The 26,102-nt window shown below is 36.3% G+C and overlaps 1 protein-coding gene across 4 annotated transcripts in view; it reads right to left on the minus strand.

Moving 5' to 3' along the window:
- CCDC178 (coiled-coil domain containing 178) overlaps positions 1-13,296 on the minus strand; it is a 436,131-nt gene extending 422,835 nt beyond the window's left edge. For 2 of the 4 annotated variants that reach the window (XM_045457578.1, XM_045457575.1), the window contains exon 1: positions 13,187-13,296. The gene's annotated coding sequence lies outside the window, so the exon portion shown is untranslated. Of the gene's footprint in view, positions 1-6,091; positions 6,157-7,353; positions 7,449-13,186 lie in introns of those variants that run through there. The other 2 variants (XM_045457576.1, XM_045457577.1) reach the window with 2 other exon arrangements.
- Positions 13,297-26,102: the final 12,806 nt, after the last annotated feature.

Consider the following 26,102-nt stretch of genomic DNA (forward strand, 5'->3'; position numbering starts at 1 on the left):
TCAGAGATTTGATCTTGACTGAGCAGAGGACTGACCAACTCAGTAGTGACTGAGACTAAAGATCTAAAATGTCTAAACCAGATTGCCAATTATATTAATTCTTCTGTAGTTGCATATAAGAAAACTCAATTTAAGCAAAACAAAAAACAAAAACCCCACAAAAAGCAAACAATACAACATAAAAAAATACTTATGGAAAAGATACTGGATAATTAGTGGGGAGTATCAGCAGTCCATCTGTAACATAAGCAGGAATACAGGTACTCAGATGCCATCAGCATTCTGTCTTGGCCTCCAACACTCTTTTCATACTCGTTCTAGTTTTCTTTCTACAACTTGACTTTCCATGTTTCAGAAATCTTCTCTGATGACATTTCCTGAGACTGTTACTATAGAACTTCAGCCACCGAAGTGAAGCTGACTCTTTCTCAAATTGGATTCCAGTTATGTTTGGAGGGATTTTAATTAGCCTTACTTGGGCCAAGTGCCTATCAATTGTTGCTGGGAGGTCAGGGTACTATTATTGTGATAGCTTAAGTCTGTTCTCCATTCCTGGCCACTGTTATGGCCAAGGATGAGGCTACCGTCAGCATAGCTGCCCTCACTATAATGTTGCAGATGGTAGGGTGAGGGAAAGGATAGGGAAATAAGTCTAAACAGACATTCCCAGGGGCCCTATTCCAAAAATGGCAGGCAGACTAACAAGCTGTGATTCTACACAGAATATTTTGGCAATCATGCAGAGATGTTTCTAACAATTTGAGTTTTTCCAACAGTGAACAAAGCTATATTGTGAGGTAGAAAGCATTATGTAAATAAAAGAGATTATGGATAAACTATAAAATCATTTATTAAGTGTTATATAGGAAAGATTTGGAAAAGTCTAAGAGACTGGACTGCATTATCTTCTAAGATCCACTTTGATGGTTGATAATGCTTGATTTATTTCATTTTAGCCATTCATTGATTCGTTTAGCAATTTTTAGAGTATGTATTGTTTATGTCACTGTGCTACTTGTTTAGGATACAAAAGAATGAGACATCTTCTGTGCCATCAAGGTACTCACCAATTTGATTATATATATTTCAGTTAATACCAACAAATTTTAACACAAGGTCTAAAAGTTACATGTCCACGAGACAATAAAAATTTTCCTTGCTGTATTCCTCACACCCCTTGCCTCTTTACCACACGTTCCGTATTCTAGCCATAACATAAGTCATCAAAACAAGCCATATACTTCCAGGCTGCCATTCCCTTACACATTTTTTTTTTTTTACTCTACCTTCCTTAGGTGTCTAATATGATGTCTCCTTTTACTTCTCACCACAAAGCAAATTTACTTACTCCTCCATGTACTTTATTATTACTTCAGTAACATATTGTACTTATAGAATTTCTTAAATAATTGTGCACGTGTCTTTTTCCCACTGAATTATGAGATGTGAGAGGACAAGGATGTCGTCTTAGTTTTTATAGTCAAAGTGCAACACAGTAAAAAATCAAAAAAACTCATTGTAACAAGATAAGGATAGTGAGCAGTGGGAAATTTCTGAATGAAATGTGACTATAAAAATTAAAGTTAGATTTATTGTTAATAACAGAAAACAAAATAATTATATTTTATATATATTTATAAAAACCCTACAGATGACATTTGCTCGTGAAGTAGCATAATCTTACCTTAAACATAAAAAAGATTCATATTTATAATAAAGTATAGGTCAATATTCCAATCACATATTCAAGGAAAAACATTTCAGTTTTCAATATGCAATCATTATGATCATTCTTTTTTTAATGAAGTATAATTAACATACAATGTAATATTAGTTTCAGGTGAACAACATATTGATTCAGCTGTTCTATACATTACTCATTCCTTACCACGATAAGTGTAGTCACCATCTGTCATCAAATAAGGTAATTACAGTATTATTGACTATATTCCCTATGCTGTACCTTTCATCTCTGTGACTTATTTATATGTGGGATCTAAAAAAAACAAAATGAACAAACGGAAACAAAAACAAACACAAAGCCAGACTCTCAAATACAGAGAACAAACTGGTGCTTGCCACAGGGGAGGTGGGTAAGGTAATGGGTGAAATTGGTAAGGGGGATTAAGAGGTACAAACTTTCAGTTTTGGAATAAATAAATCATGAAGATGCAATCATTATAATCATTCCTGACAACTATTTTCAAAGTTATTTCAAGAAACAATGAAAAAAAGTTTGTCAAACAAAGCTCAACCATTAAAAACAGATAATCTTACTCAATATGCATTTATCAAATATTGACTTCCATTTTAACCCAAGTTCCAAAATTTTTTAAATCCTGGAAAATTTATAATGCCACAACAGTGATAGAAGAAAGAATAACTCCTGCCTTGTGTGTTGCTTTCACAAAGACCATCTTTTTTCTAATCTTTTATTCTTTATTATGTAACATATAGATTACATGTATTAAATATTATAATATGTATATATTATATTATATTACATACTTTATATATTATATATTATAATTATATTAAATCATATATTATATATATTATATCATATATTATATCTTATAATACGTATATATAATATATGATATATAGACTATATAGATTATTTTGTGGAAATGTGGAAGGATTGCAAAATGGCAAAGAAAATTGCAAAAAATGCATATTTTCCACATCTTTCCCACACATATAGATAATAATTTCATTATAAATCTTTAAACTCTATTCTTCTGATTCCTAATCTCTTCTCTCTTTTTTTGATGAAGTTCTATTGACTTTATATTATGTTTGTATTACATCCAACAGATTAAAGATGCATTAAATATTACATCTCATGGTTTTACTAAAGCCAAATACATTTTCAGAAAGATTAGATATCATCTTTCTCTACAAATCAAATTAGAACTGAAAAAGTCAGTTTCCACACATATATTCACAAAGAAATCATATGTCATACTCTGAATTTGTCTAAGAGATGAACCTTTCACCTTCTGATAATTACTTGAGACATAAAGAATGACAACTCAAATCAACTTTTACAGTGTTAAATTATTTCATAGGTCAATATCACGTATTAAGTTGCTATTTCACATCAAACAGTTTTACATTTTACATTTGCAGACAAAATATAAAGTACTAATTCATTCATATTCAAGGACTACATTATGTCTAAAATGTAAAACAGCAAATACTTATACATTTGAAGCCTCAAAACTCTTATGGAAGAAATACTTTAATTAGAAAATACTATTTCATTTTACTATAAGACAGCTTTTGCTCCTGAAGGAATGTACCTTTCATTTTACTTTTTTTAGACTGTCAATAACTGTTGAATACTTCCGCCTATTTCTGATAGAGATTTTAAAGAATATAAGAAAATCTTGAGACACAACTCCTGCACTCCAAAAGTTTCAATTTATTGGGAGATATTATTACTAACTTTCTGAAATAGCTAGAGAAGTCTCGATGCAAAGAAAGCAAAAAGGATAGCTTGAACTTAAAACATACTTTATATGCTCTTACTCTCACTCCCACCTATCAGGTAGGTAGAATTACTGGCCCTGTGTTGTCAATGTCTTACAGCTGGGCCGTGTAGAACTGGATTTAGCCCTGGAGTCTATCACCGTGCTATTCTCTAGGCAAGTATTATAACCAGTGTTCATCGGGTAAAACAAAAGTAAGAAAAGAGTTCTCAGGACACTTCAGTGTGCTATTATGTACAGTAACTTTAAAACAAGAATGAAATGTGCAGTATTTCCCAATCATTGGTAAAATGTAAATCTGATTTTAGCAGAATCAGGGGAAATGATTACAAAGTCTCTGAGACTATAGAATTAGGCTCAAAATCAAATAGATTAAAAGCTAGATGTAAACGAAAAAACAAACAGCCAGAGGAAACTTTATTTAAAAATGAGATGAGAAAGGTGTCTGAGTTCTAGAGTTATGAATCCATAAAAATTTAAAGCCATCCAGCTATATTAAAAAATCTCCCATATCAGGAAGAAATTCTTAAAATGAGAGTAACAAAAAATTTCTGGCTTAATATATAAATAGAAAAAATTGGTGAGAAAAAAATGAAATATTCAAACAGAAAAAATGAGCAAAGAACTTGGAACTAACGACCTCTAGACACACACACATGCACACTGGGGAAAAAAGAGCAAATTAATACAGAAAAAGCATTTAGTCTTCATGAATTACTATGATAAAACTTTTCTGCAGAAGTTATAGTAAAGTAAGAAGAATCAATTTCTCACATAGCAAAAGGTAATATAGACATGCTAACTGCAAAAAGAATGTCTATATTGTGAATGGATATATTAGCTGAATCCTATAGGGGAGAAAAATAATATATAATAGAAATAATATACATTTCTCTTTGATAAAGGAAACCATAATTTTTTAAAAAGGAACCTCTTTTAATCAGGGAACCATACTTAATGAAATAGGAAATGTAAAGAAGAATCACTTTTACCTAGAAATTCTTTTAATTCAGGTAACCATGTTATGAATCATTTATCTTCATTAGTTATTAAACTAGAGGATGTAGAATATTTGTAACCCACGGACACAAAGAACCTATTTGTTAACCAAAGTAAGCTTAAACTTGAAATTGCCTCACTGTTACAGTTAGATTATATGTGCTATTTTGCTGTAATTCCATGTAAAAAGATAAGCACTTTCTTATAAATATTTTTTCTTTCCCACCTAGAATGTAAACTTTGTTTTCAACAATTTTGGTATATATACAGATAATGATGCATGGATAATCACATTAATGTATATTATGAATAATGGTAAATTTCTTGCTGAACTGATGGGATTCCACCAAGTGGGAATTCAGTTAATTTAGAGGAAAATTTTAAGTGTGGTATTCTTTACACAACTCAGTTTGTATCTACATCAATAGTATATTACTAGTGGAAAAAGTTGTTCTAATGGAACCATAGGTTTCACTTAGGAATGGCAGTAATGTATTTCTTCAGCCCTAATGTTAGTATTACCCTTTCATACCTTCTCCCCATACACACACACACACACACACACACACACACACACACACACACACCAATACAACATCCGTAGGTATACATACCAATAAGAGCTCTTCTTCCTAATTTTCACACTCTAGGATCCTCAGCAACAAAGAAACAAACTTGTTTTGAAAAACAATTCTAGTAACTTACCTAAAGAAGGACTGAACATAGCAATAAGGAACACATTATCTCCATGCTGTTTCTATTTATAACTAATTCATTTATTGTGTTTTACTAAGAGAAACTGTAAAAAATATTTTGGAAAATTGTTTGCCTTTTCCAATTGATTTAATTGCTTTTTAAAAGATATCAACAAGCAGCTGCTTTGAAATTTTTCAAGTCTTTTGTCTATTAAGGAACTAAATGTTAAGACAACTCAGTTACATTGATTAATGTAGTATTAAGGTACATAAAATATGACCTTCCTACAGGTTTATTTATTGCCTTTGTAAGAAAGCCTTTGATATTATCAACTATTCTGAGGTTATATTTGAATAATGAAGAAACTACTCTGTTCACTAACCTTCATTTAGAAATTTTAACAACACTCATCAAGATCTGTTTTGTTTATTCTTCTAATGCAAGACTGTTCATTCTGCCTGTCATTGTGATGAACTTTGTAGGGTTTAAAGGCTTAATAATCTTAGAGGAATCCTGAGCTTTCCCACAGGAGATACTTTTTCCATGGGAGATACTTTTAAAATTCTATTGAGAGCTGTTACTTAGTGCTGATATTTCTGCTTTTGCAAAAGAATTATCCATACTTTGGCATGGAGCCTCCAGAGTGTATCTGATTTTTATTCATCCAGATTCCCTAAATGATCTTCCCCACAATGCAACTACTGGATTAATGCAAAGCATATGTTGCTAAATAAGAAAGAATTCTAGTTCATATGAGCTACCAAGTTAAAATTTAATAAAAACCGAAAGACTAACTCTTCCTTGAATATGGCCTCGGCAAAAGGTCATGCATTTTTTTCCCCTCCCTCCTATAGGTCTTCAAACACTAAATTGAAAACAGGTAATGTACTGCTGCCACTCACCCCTTCATCCACCATTCACTCAGTTTTCCTCTTCTTAGGTTCTTTCCCAGAGCCCACTAAGTCATCTGAGGGAAAGGAAAATATGAGACTACAACTAACCAGAAAATAAAGAAGAATAGGGTGAAACTTGACAATGAAGCTTTCTTTCCCTCTAACTACAGCTTTAAGCTGTTAGTTGAAAAAATTTAATAAAATACTGAGGTTTCCTATTACATGTTTCATTCTACACAGAAATGTACCTTAATAGCTTCCCACTCCATGACTGGCCAATAATTCAACACAAGAGATTTCTTTGTATGGGAAGGTATACTTTCCTATACTTTTGAAAAAGAAAATCAAAATGGACGTCACTGTGAGGTTATCATTTTGCCATGGGGGAGAAAGTAAGTCTTCTATTCATGATTCCACTTTTAAAAGATTTTAAAATACAAACATTTGGGTTTTTTAAATTACTGTGATTTAGCCAAGATCTCAATACAAGCATTACTTAGTTATGTTTTCTAGGAATTATATGATTTTCACTGCTAAATGATTTAAATTGTTAATATTCAGTATAGAAATCAAAATTCATCCAGTGGTATAGCTCTTGAGAAATGTTAAGTCACACTGGAAAATTAAGCTTTCCAGTAATTTCCTTTCTTATTCTTAAGTTATCAGTTAAGAGAAACAGTTTTTGTTTGCTACAAGACAAACCAAAGATGTAAATAAAAATAAATAAATAAAAGCACCCAGGAAGAAATCTGTGCTTAGTGAAATAACAGACAAATAGAGAGCAAATGTGTAACCATCTGGAGAATAAGAAAATCAAAAGTAATAGGCGGCATTCAGAATTTATTACAAAGAAATTATGCCAAGAGCTTCTTACTGCAGTTTTCTATGGAAATGTTCAAATCAGTGGATAAAGAAATACATTATATACAACATATTTGGGTCCTACTGATATAATTTTGTACATGATCTCATGGCATAATATTTGCTAAGTAATCTAAATTAGCTTGGCTATAAATGCTGTCACACTGATTGAAAACTTGCTATCACACCACAAACAGCCAGTCATAATAAATGATACAATTTGGTGGAATTGTCTAGAGCCAGAGGGATATGATATTGGGTCATCTTTGGCAGTGTATTATTATAAAATGCAAAGAAATTAATAAATCTAAAAGCAATTGAGACACCAAACAGATACAAAATAGAGGGTAGAAAAGAGAGGAGACTTAATGAAAACTAAATAGGTCAAACCAGCAAAAGTTCATCATCACCTTAACGAGGGCTATAAGGTGGGATCCACAATGGTTCCCATCATCATCAGAAGTATAATTTTGACAATTCCACTTCCATTTGCTACTTCAGAATCTAGATGGAGAAGGAGGAGAAAGAGGAGAAAAAAATAAAATGTTCTTTCCCACTGTCTAAATCAACCCTTCAGAATGTACCCTGATATCAGCATTTCAGAAATCAAATCCAGTTACCAGTTGGCATTTTCCATCTGCATCTTTGGATGCAGAAATTATTTGTTTTCTCTTTGAAGCCACAGTGCTTGGCATGTGTTAAATGGCCAAAAAAAAAAAAAAAAAAAAAAAAAAAAAAAAAAAAAAAATTCTTGCATGGAATTGTTGGACTCTGTGTGAGAGAACAGAATCTTAGTTTGAAGGGCAATGATGAAATTTCTGAGCCTGTTTTCTAGAGCTGTGCTGTCCTAGTGTCTTAAAGACACTACCCATGTTAAATTTTAAAATTAAAAATCCCATTCCTTGACTCTACTGGCCATGAAGGACTCACTGACCACAGGTAGCTAGTGGCCACTGCATTCTGGAGCAGTACTATCATTGTAGAAAAGTGTTTCAGATCAGACAACACTGTTCTAGAGCATGTCAGTAGCATATGATAATTTTCCATACATATTTTCTAAAATCTATATTCATTTATTCATTAAGAAAATATTCATTGAATATACATTATATGCTAGGCACTAAAGACACAAAAATAAACAAGACCCTCCCCCCTTTTTAACCATTTAGAACCTTTTGGGGAAAGACATTAGTGAATAGATAGTCACAATCCAGTGCCATCCCAGAGGGTTAATTGGAGGAGAGCATGATTTGGGGCAAAAAGTGATCAAGAAGAAGACTACTAGTCAAGGTGAATATTTTTAAAATTAAGCCAGATGGAAGTAGAAATAGAGAGGAGAAGAAAGTACCAAAAGGTACTTAAGAGGCACAAACAGCATGATTTGATAAGAAATTGGATGTGGTAATAGGAGTCTAGAGTAACTCCCAAGTTTCTGGCATGAGGGAATGAACTTCATTTGGGTCTATGTGAGGAATAACTGGTAGGATTTAGAGGAAAGATGACTATTTTAAGTTTATAAATGGGTGCTTTATAATGCTATATGGGTGTCTAGTATTCTTGAGAAGATCTGAGATGAGCTCAGAGGTTTTGGTACTATCATTGTGGAGCTGGCAGTTTGATGAGATCACACAACGACAAAGAAAGGAATGCTGGCAGTTAGTGCCAAGAAAACAACATTATCAATTTCTTAAAAATCTGCAGGGAAAACAGAATAAATGGGATCATAGAAACAAAGGGAAAAGAATTTTAAGGAGGAGCCAACAACCTAAAGAGCTTCAAAAACTTACATAATAAGATAAAAACTAGAAAGAAAAAGTCCATTTAATGTGGCAACAGGTCATAAATGACCTTAAATGACAGTAGCAAAAGTTAGGTAGCAGGAATCCCAGGAGTGAAGGAATGAGAAAGAAGGCACGAACAGACCACTCTTTCCAGAAAATGTACTGATACAGGATGTAAAGAGCTGTACACAAATTGATAGGTAGATATAAGCAGGGATGTTTATTTTGTTTTCTGGTTCTATTGTGGAAAAGGCTCGTGCATTTAGTTTAAAAGTTGCCATGTCTATAGGCTATGCATATAATGGGTTCATCTTAGCTTGTTTGGATTAATTGCAGCTTATCTCCAGAGCTACTGACCCTTGGCCAACACTATGGAATGCATTAAACTAAAGATAAATGATGTTTTGAAAACATGGGTCTGTGAGTTGTTTCAGAGCAGGATATATCCGCCTGCCAGCACTGTTTAGTAATAATAATTGGATTTATAATTACATCTAATTTCAATAGAGCCTGGGGGAGGGGAACTTTCAAAGTTAAAGCTGGAAACACAGCTAGAATATATCTACATGAGGAGTTCATTACAAAAGATCTCCACCGTGAGCAGATTTGGGTTTCCTGCTACAGAGTGTTTCAGATGCACACCAATAGTGCTTACAGACCTGTCTGTACAGACTAAGAGCACCTGTATGACCCAGAGGTAGGAGAATAAAGAAGTATGTGCCTGTGATCTCTGGACACCTTTCCATGCATATCTTCTGTTGTTTCTATGCTATATCCTTTGCCTATAATAAAGTTCTGAGAGCACAGACAGTAAACCGAGTTCCCTAAGCAGTGGAACACTAAAGGTAATTAACACATAATTAACGCTGGCTAGCATAATGTTACTAGCAAAAATGCCCTGTTCTTTGTCAGTCTGTCAAAGAATTTGTCAAAACTGTGATCTGGGGGCTCAACAATTACAATTCCTGAGGATAGTTTTCTCTTCAGGAAAAAATTTATAAAGTCTTATTTCCACAAAACAAATTTAAAAGAAAAATATTATCCAGTTTGTCTGTGAAGCATCTTACTAACCATCAGTGATATCTGACTGACTGATTTTCCATGCAAAGTATTTCATTAGTTTATTAAGAGAAGCAGTCCATTTTAGGTACTCATACCCTCTTGGTTGTATTCTTCCACTGCCTTTTCAACCATTTCATCATCCCTCCACCTTCACCATGTGATTTCATATGCCCAGGCACCTCATCCATTTCATTGGCTTGTGCTTACATCCAAAGTTTTTCCGGCATCCTAATGATGGATTAAATCCCCTCAGTTCACACTGAAAGGTCTTTTAATTATCTCTGCTCACATAAACATCCTATAAGTACCCGGGAAAAGAGACCAGATGGTAATGTTCATAGATACAGACTAAGGTGAAACAGAGGGATGGAGTGATGAAAGTAGATTATCAGACCGTTTAATCAAGTGCCAAGGAACGTATCTTTTAAATCTGTAAGATGTGGAATTAAATTCCAGATGGGCTCCTTATCCGCTATATGACCTTGAGAAGACTACTTCATGTATGTGAGCATCAGTCTCCTCCTCTGGAAAATGGTAAAAACAGTAACGTCTCAAAGTGTTGTGTGAGGATTAATATAACATACATATGCAAACTTTTTAGTCCACTGACCAGCATATAATTAGCGTTTAATAAGCCGTGATTTAAATTCAGTGAATGAGGGGCGCCTGGGTGGCTCAGTTGGTTAAGTGTCCAACTTCGGCTCAGGTAATGATCTCACGGTTCGTGAGTTCAAGTCCCGCGTCAGGCTATGTGCTGACTGCTCAGAGCCTGGAGCCTGCTTTGGATTCTGTGTCTCCATCTCTCTCTGCCCCTTCCCTGCTCACTCACTCTCTCTCTCAAAAATAAATAAACATTAAAAAAATAATAGTAATAAATTCAGTGAATGAGAGTTCACTAACAAATTATATATTCATGAATACAATCTTAACCTGTCCAAATCTCTCCATACCTCAGTTTTCTAATAGGAGGGTAAAATTAAATTGACCTAAGTGAATTTCTGTGAACATTGAGAGACTGAATACACAGAGGAACAAAGGCCAGACCATATGTAAAAACAGAATGCTAACCCACAACCTCTACACCAACCAGCCTAGGAAGCCAAACCACCACCTGTGCAGTAATCAGCCAGGAACAGTCAGGACTTTGTCAATTACTTCCAGCTTCTCCAATACCTGCCTGCACTTACAACTCAGGACCAACCAGAGAAAGCCAGATAAACCCTTCAAACCAATCATGTAGGATATCTTGCTCCTGGTTAGCCCACCTCCAGCTTCCCCATGCAACAGCCTCCAGTCAGAGCATACCTAAAGTCTTCTCTTTTTTTCCCATTAGAAAACGTTCCCACTCCCTTGTCTCCCTTGGAGTTTCTGCCCTTCACAAATGATAGTGGCGACTCCCTTGCTATTGTAAGCGCTGAATAAATAGCCTCTGTTTATTTTCATTGGGTGGTTTTTGTATCCACAGCATTATAACTGAGGCTAAAAGTTCAGCACCAATTTTGAAATTCCATATATTTTTATTAGTGTTATTATTGTGCAGAAAAAACAGACATCATGATCATTAAGGCTCACCCATGTGACCATCTGCTTGTGGATATACTACTTTTCCACCAGGCATATAATCCAGAAGCTTGTGATCAATCCAATTCTCTCCCTTACATCATTATCACAACACAGATTCTTCGACTACTTTGAGTATTCCAGCTGCTTAATCTCTCTTATTTTCCCTTCTTGCCATACATGTTTCTCCTTTCCATTTTGTCTGAATTCCAATGTCTAGCATTTTAGTAATTCTTTAGTCAATATTCTCATTAACCTTAAGTTTCATATACCTAGATAAACTCAGGGTAGACAAGTACCGTTCTTATTTGTTTTTTCCCAGAAACTCTCCTTCCTTTAAAAAGAAAGAGGGTTCCTTTCTTTTGAGAACTTGTTTGCCCACTCCATCCACATGTTTCAATAGACTGCAGACAACTCTAGTGGTCCTAACCCCAACGTGGATGCTGTAGGAACAGGCACGTGAACCAACTGGGATCCAGGAGATTCATCCCAGGGCATTTTTAGAGTTTATTGTTAGCTACAAGGTTGGGAATTTATGAGTCCAGAGCTCTTGGCAATCATAGTTCTAGCCTAGTGGAATAAGCCAATGTGAGAATGAGGTCCATAACTGGAAGGAAAAAGAAAGAGTGTATGCAGATTCCATTCATCCATGCTATCGGGAATAGAGAAGAAAGAACAAACTCTGAGGATTTAGTGACAGGTTAGTTGAGTCTGAGGTTATGTCCAATCTGAGGCAAGAGCAGAAGAGAAAAGGCTGGGTTGTGTATAAGAACTGTGACAGTTACCAACATAATGGGACTTAACCCAGGTAAATCGGTAGATTAATGTTCAGACTCATAGTTTTGATAGTTCTGGAAATTAGCTGGATATGGTTAATAATAAAAACCTTAATAGTGCAATAATAAAGTGAGAAGTATGTATTCAGGATTAAGAAGTATTATACATTCAAGATAGAAGTGCACTAGTCTCACATATAAAGTCTAGAGTATAATTTAACATAAACTAAAAGCTCAAAATCCTTCAGGTTGTTGGATGTGTCTCACAATTGGCCATTCATTTGTCTTTGAGTTTTTAACTTTGGTAAGTGATGTCCTAAAATCTATTTGCTACAGTAGGACCAAGAAATGACTGGCGGGGGGTGGGGGGAGGATATCTCTTAGAATGCTACATTTGGGTCAAGATGCCCAGACAGATCATGCAATAGTAAGTAGGCCTGGGAGGTTACCAAGTCAACTGACAAATATTTACTGAGCATTCAAGAATGTCGAGAAAGCAATTGAAAATGCTTTGAATTGGAAGTTGAGGACACCCTTAGTCTCCTGGATTTTAAGCTTTCTAATTTTCAGGCCCTGGCCAAGTCATCTATCAGCTGTGTGCCTCATTTTCCTCATCTGTAGAAAGGAAGTGTTATTGTGGAGCATCTTATTTGAGGTGCTGTAGGACAAATAAAATTCCCAGCCCTAAATAGGGTGTGCAGTATTTGGTCAGACCCTGGACAGATAAAATATCAAAAGAAAAACAAATAGCAATTCAAAATAATACTACATGAGCCACCACAAGGAGGCCTTATAAGCAAAATAAAAGGTAGAAATAATTACTTTAAAAGAATAAGAGCCTAGGGATGCAGTTCTAGACAGTGTGAAGTACAGCTGGGTGGCCAGTGGAGGGAGACTTTACACCCCTTCCCCACGCCACGGGGATTTTTCTCAAACTTGCCGAGTGTCAGCCTTACCACACTGATTAAGGATTGACCCGAACGGGGTGTAACTTGGGGCGCAGGCCTGGATGCTGCCGGGGGAGCCGTGCAGGCGGCCAGGAGGAGCACGCAGCGCCGACTCACCGACTCCGCCCGTCTCCGCCAGTCTCCCAGCGCCGCCCCTGCCCACCCCGCCGCCTTGGCGGCGCCGGCCGAGGCCCTCCGGGTCTGTTACCCGGTGTCCGGGCAACCGCGGGCGGGAGGCGGCCCGCTCCGGAACTCCGGGCGCGCGCTCCCTGGGCCTCCCGGGCGGGTGGTGTGCCAGCTCTGCGTTTCCGCCGCAGACCAGCCCACGTGGGGGCTCCGAGCGCCTGGCCCCCCGCGTGCGGCCACCTCCGCGCGCTTTTCCTTTCGTAACCTACTTGCCCGGCCAAACTGCTTCTCTTTACTGAAGAGGGAGGTGTGGGCCCGAGTCAATACCTTTCCTACAGTACTTATTGCGAGAATCAAGGGATCACAGCCTTCAACTCGAAGATAGGAGGACTTTGTTTCTTACTCTCCAAAGGCGGTTTCTGGTATCCTCGTTATCATTTCTATCAAAGGGAAGCCTTCCAGCGTGTTTCCTTGCCCCTTGGTACAAAACAAGAAAGACTCTAAGTGGTAAGCTCCGTTTGCTTTGGTTGCTGCTTCTAAGGTGACTTTACTATTGAAAAACCTGAACAAACTATTAGGGACGAAAGGAAAACTTTGTGTGACCGGAGCTTGAGGTGGGGAAAGCAGTGAATTCAAGCCATTTGTGTAAGGGTCTATTTCTAATAAAAACCAATTTTTAAGCACGGTCCGTCTCACAAAGCATAAAATATTTGTTTCGTCTTCAGGGAATATAAATACTGTGACCTGAAATAGCTCTTAAAAACACTAAGGCGTCACCAGCTAGCCTTCTTGGATGAAACCAACCGCTAGATGATAAACTAAAGGTAGTTTAAAATATAGCATCAGGATAAGAATTAGCATTCTTACACAGACAAATCATATTTCCAGGCAACACTGAGAACAGGCAAAGGCCTGCCAAGGTTAAGTGATCAAAATCTATTACTTTAAGACGCAATTCAATTAGTAATCCTTTACAGTGGTGGGAAATCTGCAAGGCCATACCTGGAATGAGATCATTCCAGCCATAGATGTAAAAGAGGAAGCAATAACAAGCAAATTAGAGAGAGGTCTTAATCTTAAATTAATATATGCAGAAGCAGAGCTCTTTTTGTAATTAAAAAAAAATAGATTCCAGAATGCACCCTCCACTTCCCCATCTCCTTCCATTAATTATTTAAATTTGACATGTTAGCAATACAATGTTAAATTTAAATCAAATGAATCATTTGCATGCCAGTAAATATATATTCATGAGGGTTCAAAGTATTTATGTGAATATATTAAAACAATACCTAGATTTTTCCCCCAGAACAAAACTTTACCTACTAGAAACTTCATTCTTGACAGTTTTCTCTTAATTGATTAGAACTCATTGATAATTGCTATATGTAATGATAGGCAGAATTCTGAGATGAATCCCAAGGACCCTACCTCCTGGTATATATGACCTGCCTAGTCCTATGGACTTTGAATATGATGGATTTTATTCTTTTCATTAGCTTGCTATATGATACAATTGACTTTAACAAGGGAGCCGATCCAGAGTGGCTTGAACCTAATTGGGTGAACTATTAAAAGGAACTGGCCTCGGGTCACCTGGGTGGCTCAGTCAGTTAAGTGTCCTACTTTGGCTCAGGTCATGAACTCATGATCTGTGAGTTCGAGCCTCGCGTCAGGCTCTATGCAGACAGCTCAGATCCTAGAGCCTGCTTCGGATTCTTTGTCTCCCTCTCTCTCTGCCCTATCCCACTCATGCTCTGTCTGTCTCTCTCTCAAAAATAAATAAACATTTAAAAATATTAAAAAAAATAAAATAAAAGGAACTGGCCTCTTCCTGGGGTCAGAGATTTGAAACATCAGAAGGATCTGACACAAGGCATATTCTCCACCATCAGCTTTGAAGATTGAGGGACCATGTGGTAAGGAGCACAGGCAGCCTCTCAGACCTGAGAATGACCCCAGCTGACAGTCAGCAAGAAAATGGAGACCTCAGTCCTACAACCTCAAGGGACTGCATTCTACCAACAATCTGCATAGACTTGGAGGAGGACTGTGCTCCAAATGAGAATGCATCCTGCCAACACCTTTGATTTTGGCCTGTAAATCTCTGAGCAGTCAACCTCTCTTGGGCTTCAGATCTACAGAATTATGAGCTAATAAATGGTTTTACATTTGGGATAATTTGAAATAGAAAACTAAAACACCTATTAACTTTGAATAAACGAAAGTGAGATTTTTAAATACAGGAATATCTCAGTAATTCAGGGAAGGATTGTAGCCAAAGTTCAAATAAGACAGAAATCAGACACTGTAAAATTAAATCAATACCAGATCAATTATAAAAAAATAACAGATAAGGTCATCTTATTAGCAAATAGAAAAACAGATTTTCTACAAAAATAGAACAGAAATAGCAGATTTTTCTATAGCAACAAGAAAAGATAAAGACCAGCATGACATATCAACAGTACACAGAGTATATAGATCAAATAAAAATACATTCCCTGCAAAACTATCATTCAAGAATGAGAGCAAAGAAAACCGTATTTTGAAATAGCAAAAGTTTATCATTAGCGGACCCATGCTGGATGATGTACTTCAGGAAGAAAGAAAATAGTAAAGATATTGTGAAGATATATGGTTAAATCTAAACAGTCTTCCATTGTATGAGAACATGTCAACTATAAACTTGTTCTCCAATTGTTCATGGCTTTCTCTTCCTAATAAGCCTTTATCAGATTAGTCTTTAAGATCTGTGCATGAAACTGTTTTAATTTATCTCTGACCCTATTAGACCATTTCAAGAATTAGATTTAACAAGAGAGTGTTTGGGCCCCCTTTTTAACTTACACCAGAACTATTTAGAGCTGCTTTTATATTAAATAAATGCATTACCACACCTGCCATAGAGAATTAGCTGGATTCTTCTATTTATTGATAATAATGATGTATTAACATGGACCAGCAGGGTCCTCAATAGACAGTTGGAACCAGTATTTAATTATATCTGAAAAAGTGGCATGATATCAATTTCTCTAAATTAAACATTATTGTGTTTGGCAAGACATTCTCCAAAATTCAATTTGCTTATATCAAATTACTTTTTACAGCAGCTTGATTCAGTTTTATATTGTAAGTAATTCACACTGATGTACAATGAGAAAGTAAGAAGTTCAAAGAGAGCATTACTAATGTTTCTCTATAATGACATATAGTTTAAAATATTTTAAGACCAAAACCATTTTGCTCCATCATCAATGGTGTAGAATTTGGAGACAATCTTATACCTATTCATGTGCTAAAGACTACTGTTACAGCTTTCTAAAGTAAATCTTCAATGATTCTAAATACTAAACATTCCTACAGATACCCTGGTTGTCACCCTTTCTGAGGTTGTGGTCATTTATTCAGGCAAGCTGTCCCTGCATTTTCATCACAAGATTCCACTCATCTCATTCTATTTGTCATAACGCATATGGATCTGCTTTCAATCCATGTACTTTATAGAATACATACAACCCAGTACTTCATCAGAGAATATAACCTCAAACTCTCTCTGGGCAGTTTTATCAAAGTTTGCTTGAAAGGACACTATTTACAAAGTGTATGTTGTTTTAAAGAGGCAGAATTTGGAGCCTTTTCTGTGTGGTTTCAGGTATTTTCCTGAATCAGGTGCAACCAACATCAAGTTACCTATTTGAAAATTATTAGCTTCCCATGTAATGTGGTCATTTTTACAGGTAACGTTACTCTTTCAACTTTTATCAAAGGGAGCTTTGATTAAAAGATATATGAAATGTACCACTACATTAATGGTAGATAATACTGTCCATCATATCACTCAATGGATCTATACAAAATGATGGGTAGAAAATTAATGTGTGTATGCAAGAGAGAGAGAGAGAGAGGTTTAGTGGGGTATCAGGAGAGATCTGACAGGCAGTTGTTTAACCCAAGGAATGAGTGCAAACCATGTATAAATTATGAGATGTATATAGCTATTCAGTTTCTCTTTTTATCCTAATAGACATTAAGCCTAATTGTAGCAACCTTGTTAGCCCTTTGGTCTTTATTTTCTACTGTCATTTACATTGCATTAGCTTTCATTATATATTGTGTTGCACATGACTTTAAATTTGTTGTGAGAAAAAGTTAGTTATGTAAACGTAAAGCAAAAGTGAATATGAAGGGAATGCTTAATAAAGATATAGCCTGTAAATTTCATGTAATTTAATAAGCTTGATTATCAACACTAATTTCTTCAGTATTGGGGGAAAATTAAGTTATAATTTTATTTTTTAAATATTTTAATTTTTTAAACTTTATTTATTTTGAGAGGGAGAGAGAGAGAGAGAGAGAGAGAGAGAGTATAGGCACAAGCAGGGGAGGGGAAGAAAGAGAGGAGGGGAGAGAGAATCCCAAGCAGGCTCCACATGGTCAGTATGCAACCAATGTGGGGCTTGAGCTCAAGAACCCTCAGATCATGATCTGAACTGAAATCAAGAGTCAGCTGTTTGATCGACTGAGCCACCCAGGTACACTTTAAATTACGGTTTTGTAAGACAGCCATGATTTCATATGATCCATAGCACTGTCTTAGCACATTTAGATGTTGTCTGTAAGATAGCATTGACTATGGCATTGAATCTAGTGCTCTAGAATTGATAATAATAGTGAAAAGTACCAGACTTGCAATCTGCTAAAGGCATAGTTCTCACATCTCCAACCTCTCATGGAAACAGACCTAAGTAGTATAGTAAAGAATTAATCTGGTGGTTTTGGCATATTACCTTTGCCAGGATCTGTGTCCCAGCTGCCCACACTATAGCAGCCCTTTCAGTGGCAGCCACCAATCTAGGTTTGATCATCTTTACTTCTTTTGAGTTGTTCTTTCCTCTCCCACAGGGTAACTTCTAGTCAGTCTTCTGCTGAGAAACTTTGTTCCATTGCCAAAGCAAGTCACTTAAACATGAGATGGATGGTTGGATGGATAGGTAGATAGATAGGCAGATACATACATATATACAGATCATGAGCAGGTATCATGAATTACCTTTCACTGGAAAAAACTGAGAGGGGGAAAAAATCTTTGCTCATGGCTTTGTCTATGATCAATGGAATCATCACTTGCTAATCTCTTGGACAAATACTATCCTCTCTTTTTTAAATGAAACTGTGGGGGCATCTGGCTGGCTCAGTCGGTAGAGCACACAACTCTTGATCTCTGGGTCATGAGTTCAAGCCCCACATTGGGCATGGAGCCTACTTAAAAAAAAAAGTCAACAACAACAACAAACAACAGGAGTGCCTGTGTGGCTCAGTCAGTTACGCATCCAGGTCTTGATTTCAGCTCAGGTCATGATCCTGGGATCGTGGGATGGAGCCCCATGTCAGGCTCAATGCTGCACGTGGAGTCTGCTTAGGATTCTCTCTTTCTCTCTCTCTCTGCTCCTCTACCCTGCTCAGGCACTTCCTCTCTCTCTTTAAAATAAAATAAAATGTAAAACAAAACAAAACAAAGAGCTGCTATTTGGAACAGGTTATATGACTTGCCCAGAGGCACAATTAGTAATTGGTGGAATAATATTCAAACAAAATTGTGACTAAAATCAGTGCTCTTCACAACACACGACTGAGGGAGTCCATTTTGTAGGAATATATAAAACTCATCCCCAAATAGGTAATTAATTATTGTTTCTTCTACATATTTACTTGTGAATATTTCACATATTTCACAGTAAATTATCTGGTCTTGATAATCACCAGGAGATGGAGGAAGAGAGTCAGAAAAAAGAGGACTTGTTTTCCTTAGTTGGTAACCTGTCAGGCAATTGATGGAATACTCAAATGAGGACACTGAGGAAAACTTAATAAAGGCACTGTCTACACAGGGCAATACCCAGGAAGCAGTGTAGATTTATTTGAAAGTAAATTTAGATTAGTCACAAATGTATACTGAAAACTCTAGGGTGACCTTTAAAAATGCTTTTAAGAATTATATTTGATATCATAAAAGAGAAAACAGAATCATACAAAATGCTCAATTAAAACGAAAAAGGGAAAAAAATAAAAAATAAAAAAAAAAAAACCCAAAAAGTGATAGAAACAAAGGGGAACTTAAAAAAAAAAAGAAAAAGAAATGAAGAACAAATGAAACAAACTGAAAGCTGACACTCCCTGACTTTAAGGACATAATAATTATAATAGAACAGCATCGTATTAGTGAAAGAATAAAAGAATAGATCAAGGTACAGAATAGAGAATATACACATAGACCCAAACAAATAGAGTCAATTAATTTTTGACAGAGGAACAAAAGCAGCTCAGTGGAGAAAGCTAGTCTTTTCAACAAATGGTCCCTGGAACTGCTAGACATCCACATGCAAAAATAAATAAATAAATCCAATTACTTGCCTTAGACTTTCATGATAAATTAGCTTAAAATTTATCATAGACCAAAATGACGATTTATTTTTATTTTTTAATTTTTGGGGATGATGACTTTTTAGATACAACACAAAAGTATGATCCATGAAAGTCAAAATTGGTAAGTTGTACTTCATTAACATTAAAACCATCTGCTCTTCATAAGATTCTGTTAAAAGAATAAAAAGTCAAGACACAGACTGGAAGAAAATACTTTCAAAACATATCTGATAAAGGGCTTACATCCAAAATATACAAAGAACTGTGAAAACTCAAAAACAAGAAAACAAGCAACTCATTCAAAAAAAGAAAAAAAGGCCAAAAGATGTAGGTGTGATACCTGTGAAAGGAGAGTGGTAGGACAAGCCCCTGGCTGTTCTTCAGCTCTGAGAATGTCTCAGCCAAGCCAATGGGGAGCTCTGGGGGGCGGGGGAAGAATTTGTCCATTTTTTGGGCAGAATGTTGGGTAGAAATGGCCTGACTCTAGTGTCAATGCCAATCTACTGCTTTCATGCTCAGTCATTGACTGGGAGCAGCCCCAATGTGAATGCTATGAGGCATCCCTAAGTTGCCTCTGCCAGAGGCTGCCTGCTCATTACTTATAGTATGTCCTTTCTCACAGGGACATCTCTATCTTAAGGATAGAGAGATGAAGATTTGACACATTGTTATGGAAGGACATGAAAGCATACTGCTATCTTCCAAGTGAATCTAACTTGTTTCTGATTATACTTACTGATAAGAATTGAAAAAAAGGAGGATTTGTTAAGTCTATAGTTGTATATCATGGACTAGGGGATCTACTGGTTTGTTTCAGTAAAGATTTCACATCTGGAACCACAGCTACAGAGCACCAACTGACTTTTCAGCAGCCCTACAATCATTCTCAGGACCTGGGTGACTTTGCACAAAAGTGGTGATGGGATAGGGATCAGTACCTTATTTTCTTCAGGTCTTTGATCACGGCACTACTCATTAAAATTCCCCAAGACGTGGCATTATTACTTTGGTTTACTTTCTCAGAAAGAGAATTAGCAACAGGGGCTTCTACTTGGCTTTATACCATAGTAACCCCCACTTCATTGGTCACAGTGCCAGTGTGGGGATTCCACTAAATGTTAAGTATATCCATTTGCACTGTACTTTCTAGAATTAGGGTAATAATCATATGATTGGCATATGATTTCAATGAATCCAGCAGGAAGCATTTCCATAATCTTCATTCTAACTAGTGAACTGTGGTGGCATTTTGGGTCTCTAGAGATTAGCATCATTTCAGAAGCAAGACCTAATAATGCCCGGAAGTTCTGGGTAAATTCCTTAATACATGTGGTCATGCCTCTTGGTCCTTCTGGGCAAGGTCTGGAGGAAGAGTCACATACTATACTATACTAGCGGTTCCTCATCTAAGGTATTTTATGTTTGGGAAGTGGCTGAGTTCTAAAAGTAGGTACAAGTGTATGCATTCCTTAAGGAGACCTGATTTGGTTTTTTGCCCACTAGATCTAGAGACTTTCTGCCTATATGTGTCAAGACGTATGTCATAGGCTGCCCAACTGTTTTATTCCTAGATACCTCACAAGCAACTGGACATCATCACAGTTGCCCATGGGACGTCTCCTGTGATTGTCACTCTGCTGGTGCTGCTCATTGTGATCACTGCCCTTACCTTGTATCTGACAGTAAAGTGCATCTACCTGGCTTCTACAAAAGAAAAATGGCTCTGACATGAAGGGAAGTTCATTGGGATTTGGGGGCTCAAATTCCATACCTTTGTCTGTGTCTGTCCAATGTTTCTCTTTTTACTGCACAGTCTCTGCTTCTCCATCAATGCCCTTAACTTAGCATGAGACATTTAGAAATGTTAAGCACTTAATTGGTACTGGATCCCTGCCTTCATTAGAGTCAAGCTGTGGGCTTGATTTTTGCCATATTTTCCCTGACTTTAGGAGATAAGGAGTTCCTTGAAAGCTAACATAGGAGCTTTCTCATTTTCCATTAATGTTCTGAATTAGCATTGGGTCAACCGAAAAAAGTCAACAGACCACCCAGCCTTTGTATTCATTATTATTGCCACAGTGACTAGTTAACAAAGACAGTTTATTTCCAAACACCTTACTTTCCATATCAACCTCATCCCATGCCACTGGTAATAACTTGAATTACGATAATGCCATCACATGATTCGGATTACTATGTTACATTTCTGTCTAGTGAGCAGTGCTCACTAGTGCTCTTTAGTTATGTAAGAACGCCAATTTCAGAATCCCAATTCGAAGTTATGTTCCCTGGTACCATTATGCTATCAAACACTGTAACAATCAATGTATCAGCAAAAAGAAGGCATTCTAAAGTGGTAATGTGGAGAGCTAAATAAAAGGATAATTTACAACATGTAATTAAAGGTTTAAGGGAAACCAAATGGCTGGTGAAAAATTGTAGGAATAACATAAAAGGTAGTTGTTGCCACCACAGTCTAATGATGTAAGGGGAAATAGAAACTAGCAGAACCACGCAAAGCCCTAAAAGAGGATCATCTAACAAGAATTCTCACCTTCAGCAACCTAGTAGGAGTGAAAGTAGAAGAATAAATACCTTAATATCACTCTCTTCCTACCCTCCAGTCTCTTGCTGGTGTCTCCCATGAAGACCTAAAATCCAGAGAGCAAGGGTTCCAATTGACTTAATCCAAATAACTCACCCTTCTCAAATACAGAGCAGGGTGGTGAATGGTGCAGAAATGGGTGCAGAGGAGCAAATGAAAAGTATCCAGTAAAGTGTTACATGCTCTTATAGATATCTAAGAAGGCACCCTGAACCAAACTGGCCCAGTGTGGACCTAGTCTCAGGATAAGGGATAATAGAAAATAGCAAAATTTTAAGATATTTTGGGTAAAGATATAAAAGTAGAAGGATATATAAGCTTCACTTTCTGGTTGAAACTCAGGAAGATGCTGAGCCTCAAAGAGAAGCCTCTTAAACCAACGTGGTATAATGGCATATTAGAAATTGTGACACAGCTATTTCATGTGGAGATAATCTGAGACAGCCCTCTAAATGTCACAACTCAAGTCTGTCACACCAACAGAAAAAGAAGGAAGTGCAACCGAAATGTTTCTATATTCACCACCCTCCTTGAGAAGATTGTGGGAAGTCTGAGATGGCTGAAAGAAATGAAAAAGCCCTCCAAATAATCACAGGTGTCCACAGCCAACCAATAAAAGCCACCATGAGACCTTAAATGTGGCCTCAGATGCCAGTGGGACCAAGTGCTAAGAATCAAAGACCTGCACTCTGTCTCAGTTGGGCAGCATAGAAGAGAAGATAAGCCACACCCTCAATGACAAATTGTCCATAAACCACAGTGGGAAGAAGAGTCTTTGGTCTACTCTGCTTTGATGGAGTACAATTGAAATGAAAAATATTGGAATGTCAGCTAACTTGAAATTAGTTAGATTCAGTTATTAACCATCAATAAAAATCGGTGTCCAAAGTAGAGGTTGTTCAGTTGACAACTAAAAGTTACATTTGCCACCTGACTATATGATTGGAGAATTCCTACCAGAAAGCTTTAAACACACATACATATGTAGTATATCCACGTAATGTGCTTCGCTAAACATAATTTGAGCAAAATTTTAGATCGAGATGAACAGATAATTTTCTATATCCACAGTTCTGTTGTGATTATCATCAGACATTTCACTTGAATTCCAACAAAATATTTTACCCATATGGCCCACTGGCTAATCAGCACCACTCAGCTTAAAGTGTTCCAAGTTTTCTCTTCACATATTTCTGTAACTCAATATCATTAAAAAGTTATATTTCTAAAGCAGCAAGCACATTTGTAGTTATTTTCTTTTACTTGAATCTGAGATTAATTCTAACTGATTGTATACTTCAAATTTATAAATTTTACAAGAGAAATAGCACAGTTATCCTTAATGAAGCCCCTGTGGTGTGTCAGTCCAACCAGTGACTATTACCACATGTCTTATTTGGCCTTCATGGTTTCCCTCTGTCACGACATGCTATTGTTAATTATTATCTAGAATTCCCATGTAGTTTATGTGTGTGCATTGCCTTGAAGTCTTCAGAATTTAGTCATGACTATTAAAACAAAAACGTCCATTTTAAGAGAACTCTACCTTCTGTTAGAGCTTAATAAGTGAGAAATATAAAACTAATATTCTTCCTGCTTTTCAAGATATAATGATGACAGTTTCTAACTAATAGCCATTTATGCTTCAAATGAGCACAACATATGCCAGGTTTCAGTCTCAAGACAATTTTTTATGACCAAGTCACCAGATCCTAAGGAGAAATTTTTATAGTTGAAATGTTGTTACTTCTTTTGTGCACACACAACAGTTGCAAGGCTTTTGTCAAATTAATTATTTTCATTAATAATTTAGAAACTCAAAAATGATTCTTGATTTTAATGTCATAAAACCTATTAAAATGTTCTTTTATAGTTTCTATCTTATTTATCTGCTTCAAGATCTAGTTTTCATTGTAAAATTGATTCACCTAGCTAGAAATACACACTAATGAAAACTAGTGCTTCCAGAGCCACATGGCCTAATGGCTTCATCGTGGTAAACGTGACATAACACAGAGTTGTCAAATCACCATGTTGTACACGTGAAACTAACATAACATCGTGTGTCAACTACAATAAAAAAAAAAAACAGCTACATCAAAAAAGATTAATATTCTCCTTGTTTTAATATAAAAAAAATAAGGGCTCTCTCCATTTACTTAAGTAACTTGTATTTAGCCCTTGCTCTTTGGGCATTCTTAAATTCTTTGCTGTTCATTTCATTGATTAGCAACCTCGTTCAGGAGGAAGAATGAAATATAGCAAACAGCACACTGAATATTTATTACATACTAGACACTGTTCTAAATGCTTTACATCATTAATTTATTTAATTATCACAATAATTCTTTGGAGCAGTTACTTTTACAGGTGACTAAACAAAAGTAAGCTTCCCCAAGATATCACAACCAGTAGGTGGTAAAGAAAGCGGTCAAGTCCAGGCAGCCAAGTTATAGAGATACACTCTTAGCCGCTTTGCTGGGCCACCTCACATACAAGAAAACACAGGAAAGTTACACACAGACCATCACACACTTTCCTATTCTTTAAGTATAATTTATGTAATCATATCCCATGACCACGCTCACCTACCTCTACTTTCTTCCCACTGCACACATTCATGCGTCTCCACTCCCACCACTTTCCATGGAGGTCTTTCTAGCCCCAGGAATATATAAACAGGATAGTAAATTCCAGGATGACTCTAATTCTGCTTGATAAGGGTCAAGCCTTTTCCCCTACAGAGTTTTTACCACTGGGAAATGAGAGCCCCGTTCCACCTGACACTTGAAAAATAAGGAAGATTAATAGGTTAACAAAAACAGGTTGTGAAATCCAATCTCGAAAAGAAGAGCTGAGGAGATTAGATGTTTGTATCACCTAGTACTTACCTTTCAAATATACCATTGGAAAATAAAAGAATGTAACTAAACAAATATATACATGCTGCTATACTCAGACTTAACTTTCCTTATTCAGAGATCTTGAATTTCTACCATGCCACAGAGCTTTAATTTACTCTCTTGAAATTATTAATGACAACATTAAACGTCCTAAAGCAATTCTTTTTAGTTAAAAGAGTTTTAGCAATTATATTTAAGTCATTAGCATTGGTTTATAGCTAAATGTATTAACTCATGAAATTACTTTAACTCTTAGTCTTAAAATGATTTCTTTTATTTAATATGTAGTTGAAAATGAGAAATAATTTTCACAAAGTAGTCTGCATCAAAGACTGTGGAAAAGTGTTTATTAGAAGAGGAAACTATCCACTCATTGAGCCATTTATTCATTAATTCAGCAAATGTTTATTGAACACCAAGTATTTGCCAAATACTTTTATTGCAGTAAACAAAACATAAAATTCCTGCCCTGATAGAGCTTACATTCTAGTGTGGGAAGCAGACAATTCGTCCATATACAAATGAGTATATAATTATCAGGAGCTAAGAAGGAAGTGAAGAGAGGTTAAAGGGATAGAGTACTGAGGGTGGGTGTTATTTTAGGTGTGTTGCATTGAAACGCCTTGTGGGTAAGGTGTCATTGAGAAAACAAATCAATGAAGCTGTTTGGGGTAGAGTGTCCTTGACAAAATAAACGATAAATGCCAAGGCTCATGGGCAGGAGAATGAGGTGTTTCTGCTATGTTTTTTATATTTATAATAGTGGTGGAGGGTAAAACTTATTTCTGCAAAAATATGGGCTTAAAGGGGTGTTAAGATTAGGAGCAGATCACATGATATCTGTCCAACTGTGAAACCAGAGAATTTAACAGTCATTGGTACCCCAAACTGGGTGATCCAGGCAACTAGTCAAGCATGACTGGAGGCCACCACCATGAATATTTAAAGTGTGCAGAAGCAATAAATTGGAGAT

This window comes from Leopardus geoffroyi, chromosome D3 (assembly GCF_018350155.1).
Source record: "Leopardus geoffroyi isolate Oge1 chromosome D3, O.geoffroyi_Oge1_pat1.0, whole genome shotgun sequence".
Taxonomy (NCBI): Eukaryota; Metazoa; Chordata; class Mammalia; order Carnivora; family Felidae; genus Leopardus; species Leopardus geoffroyi.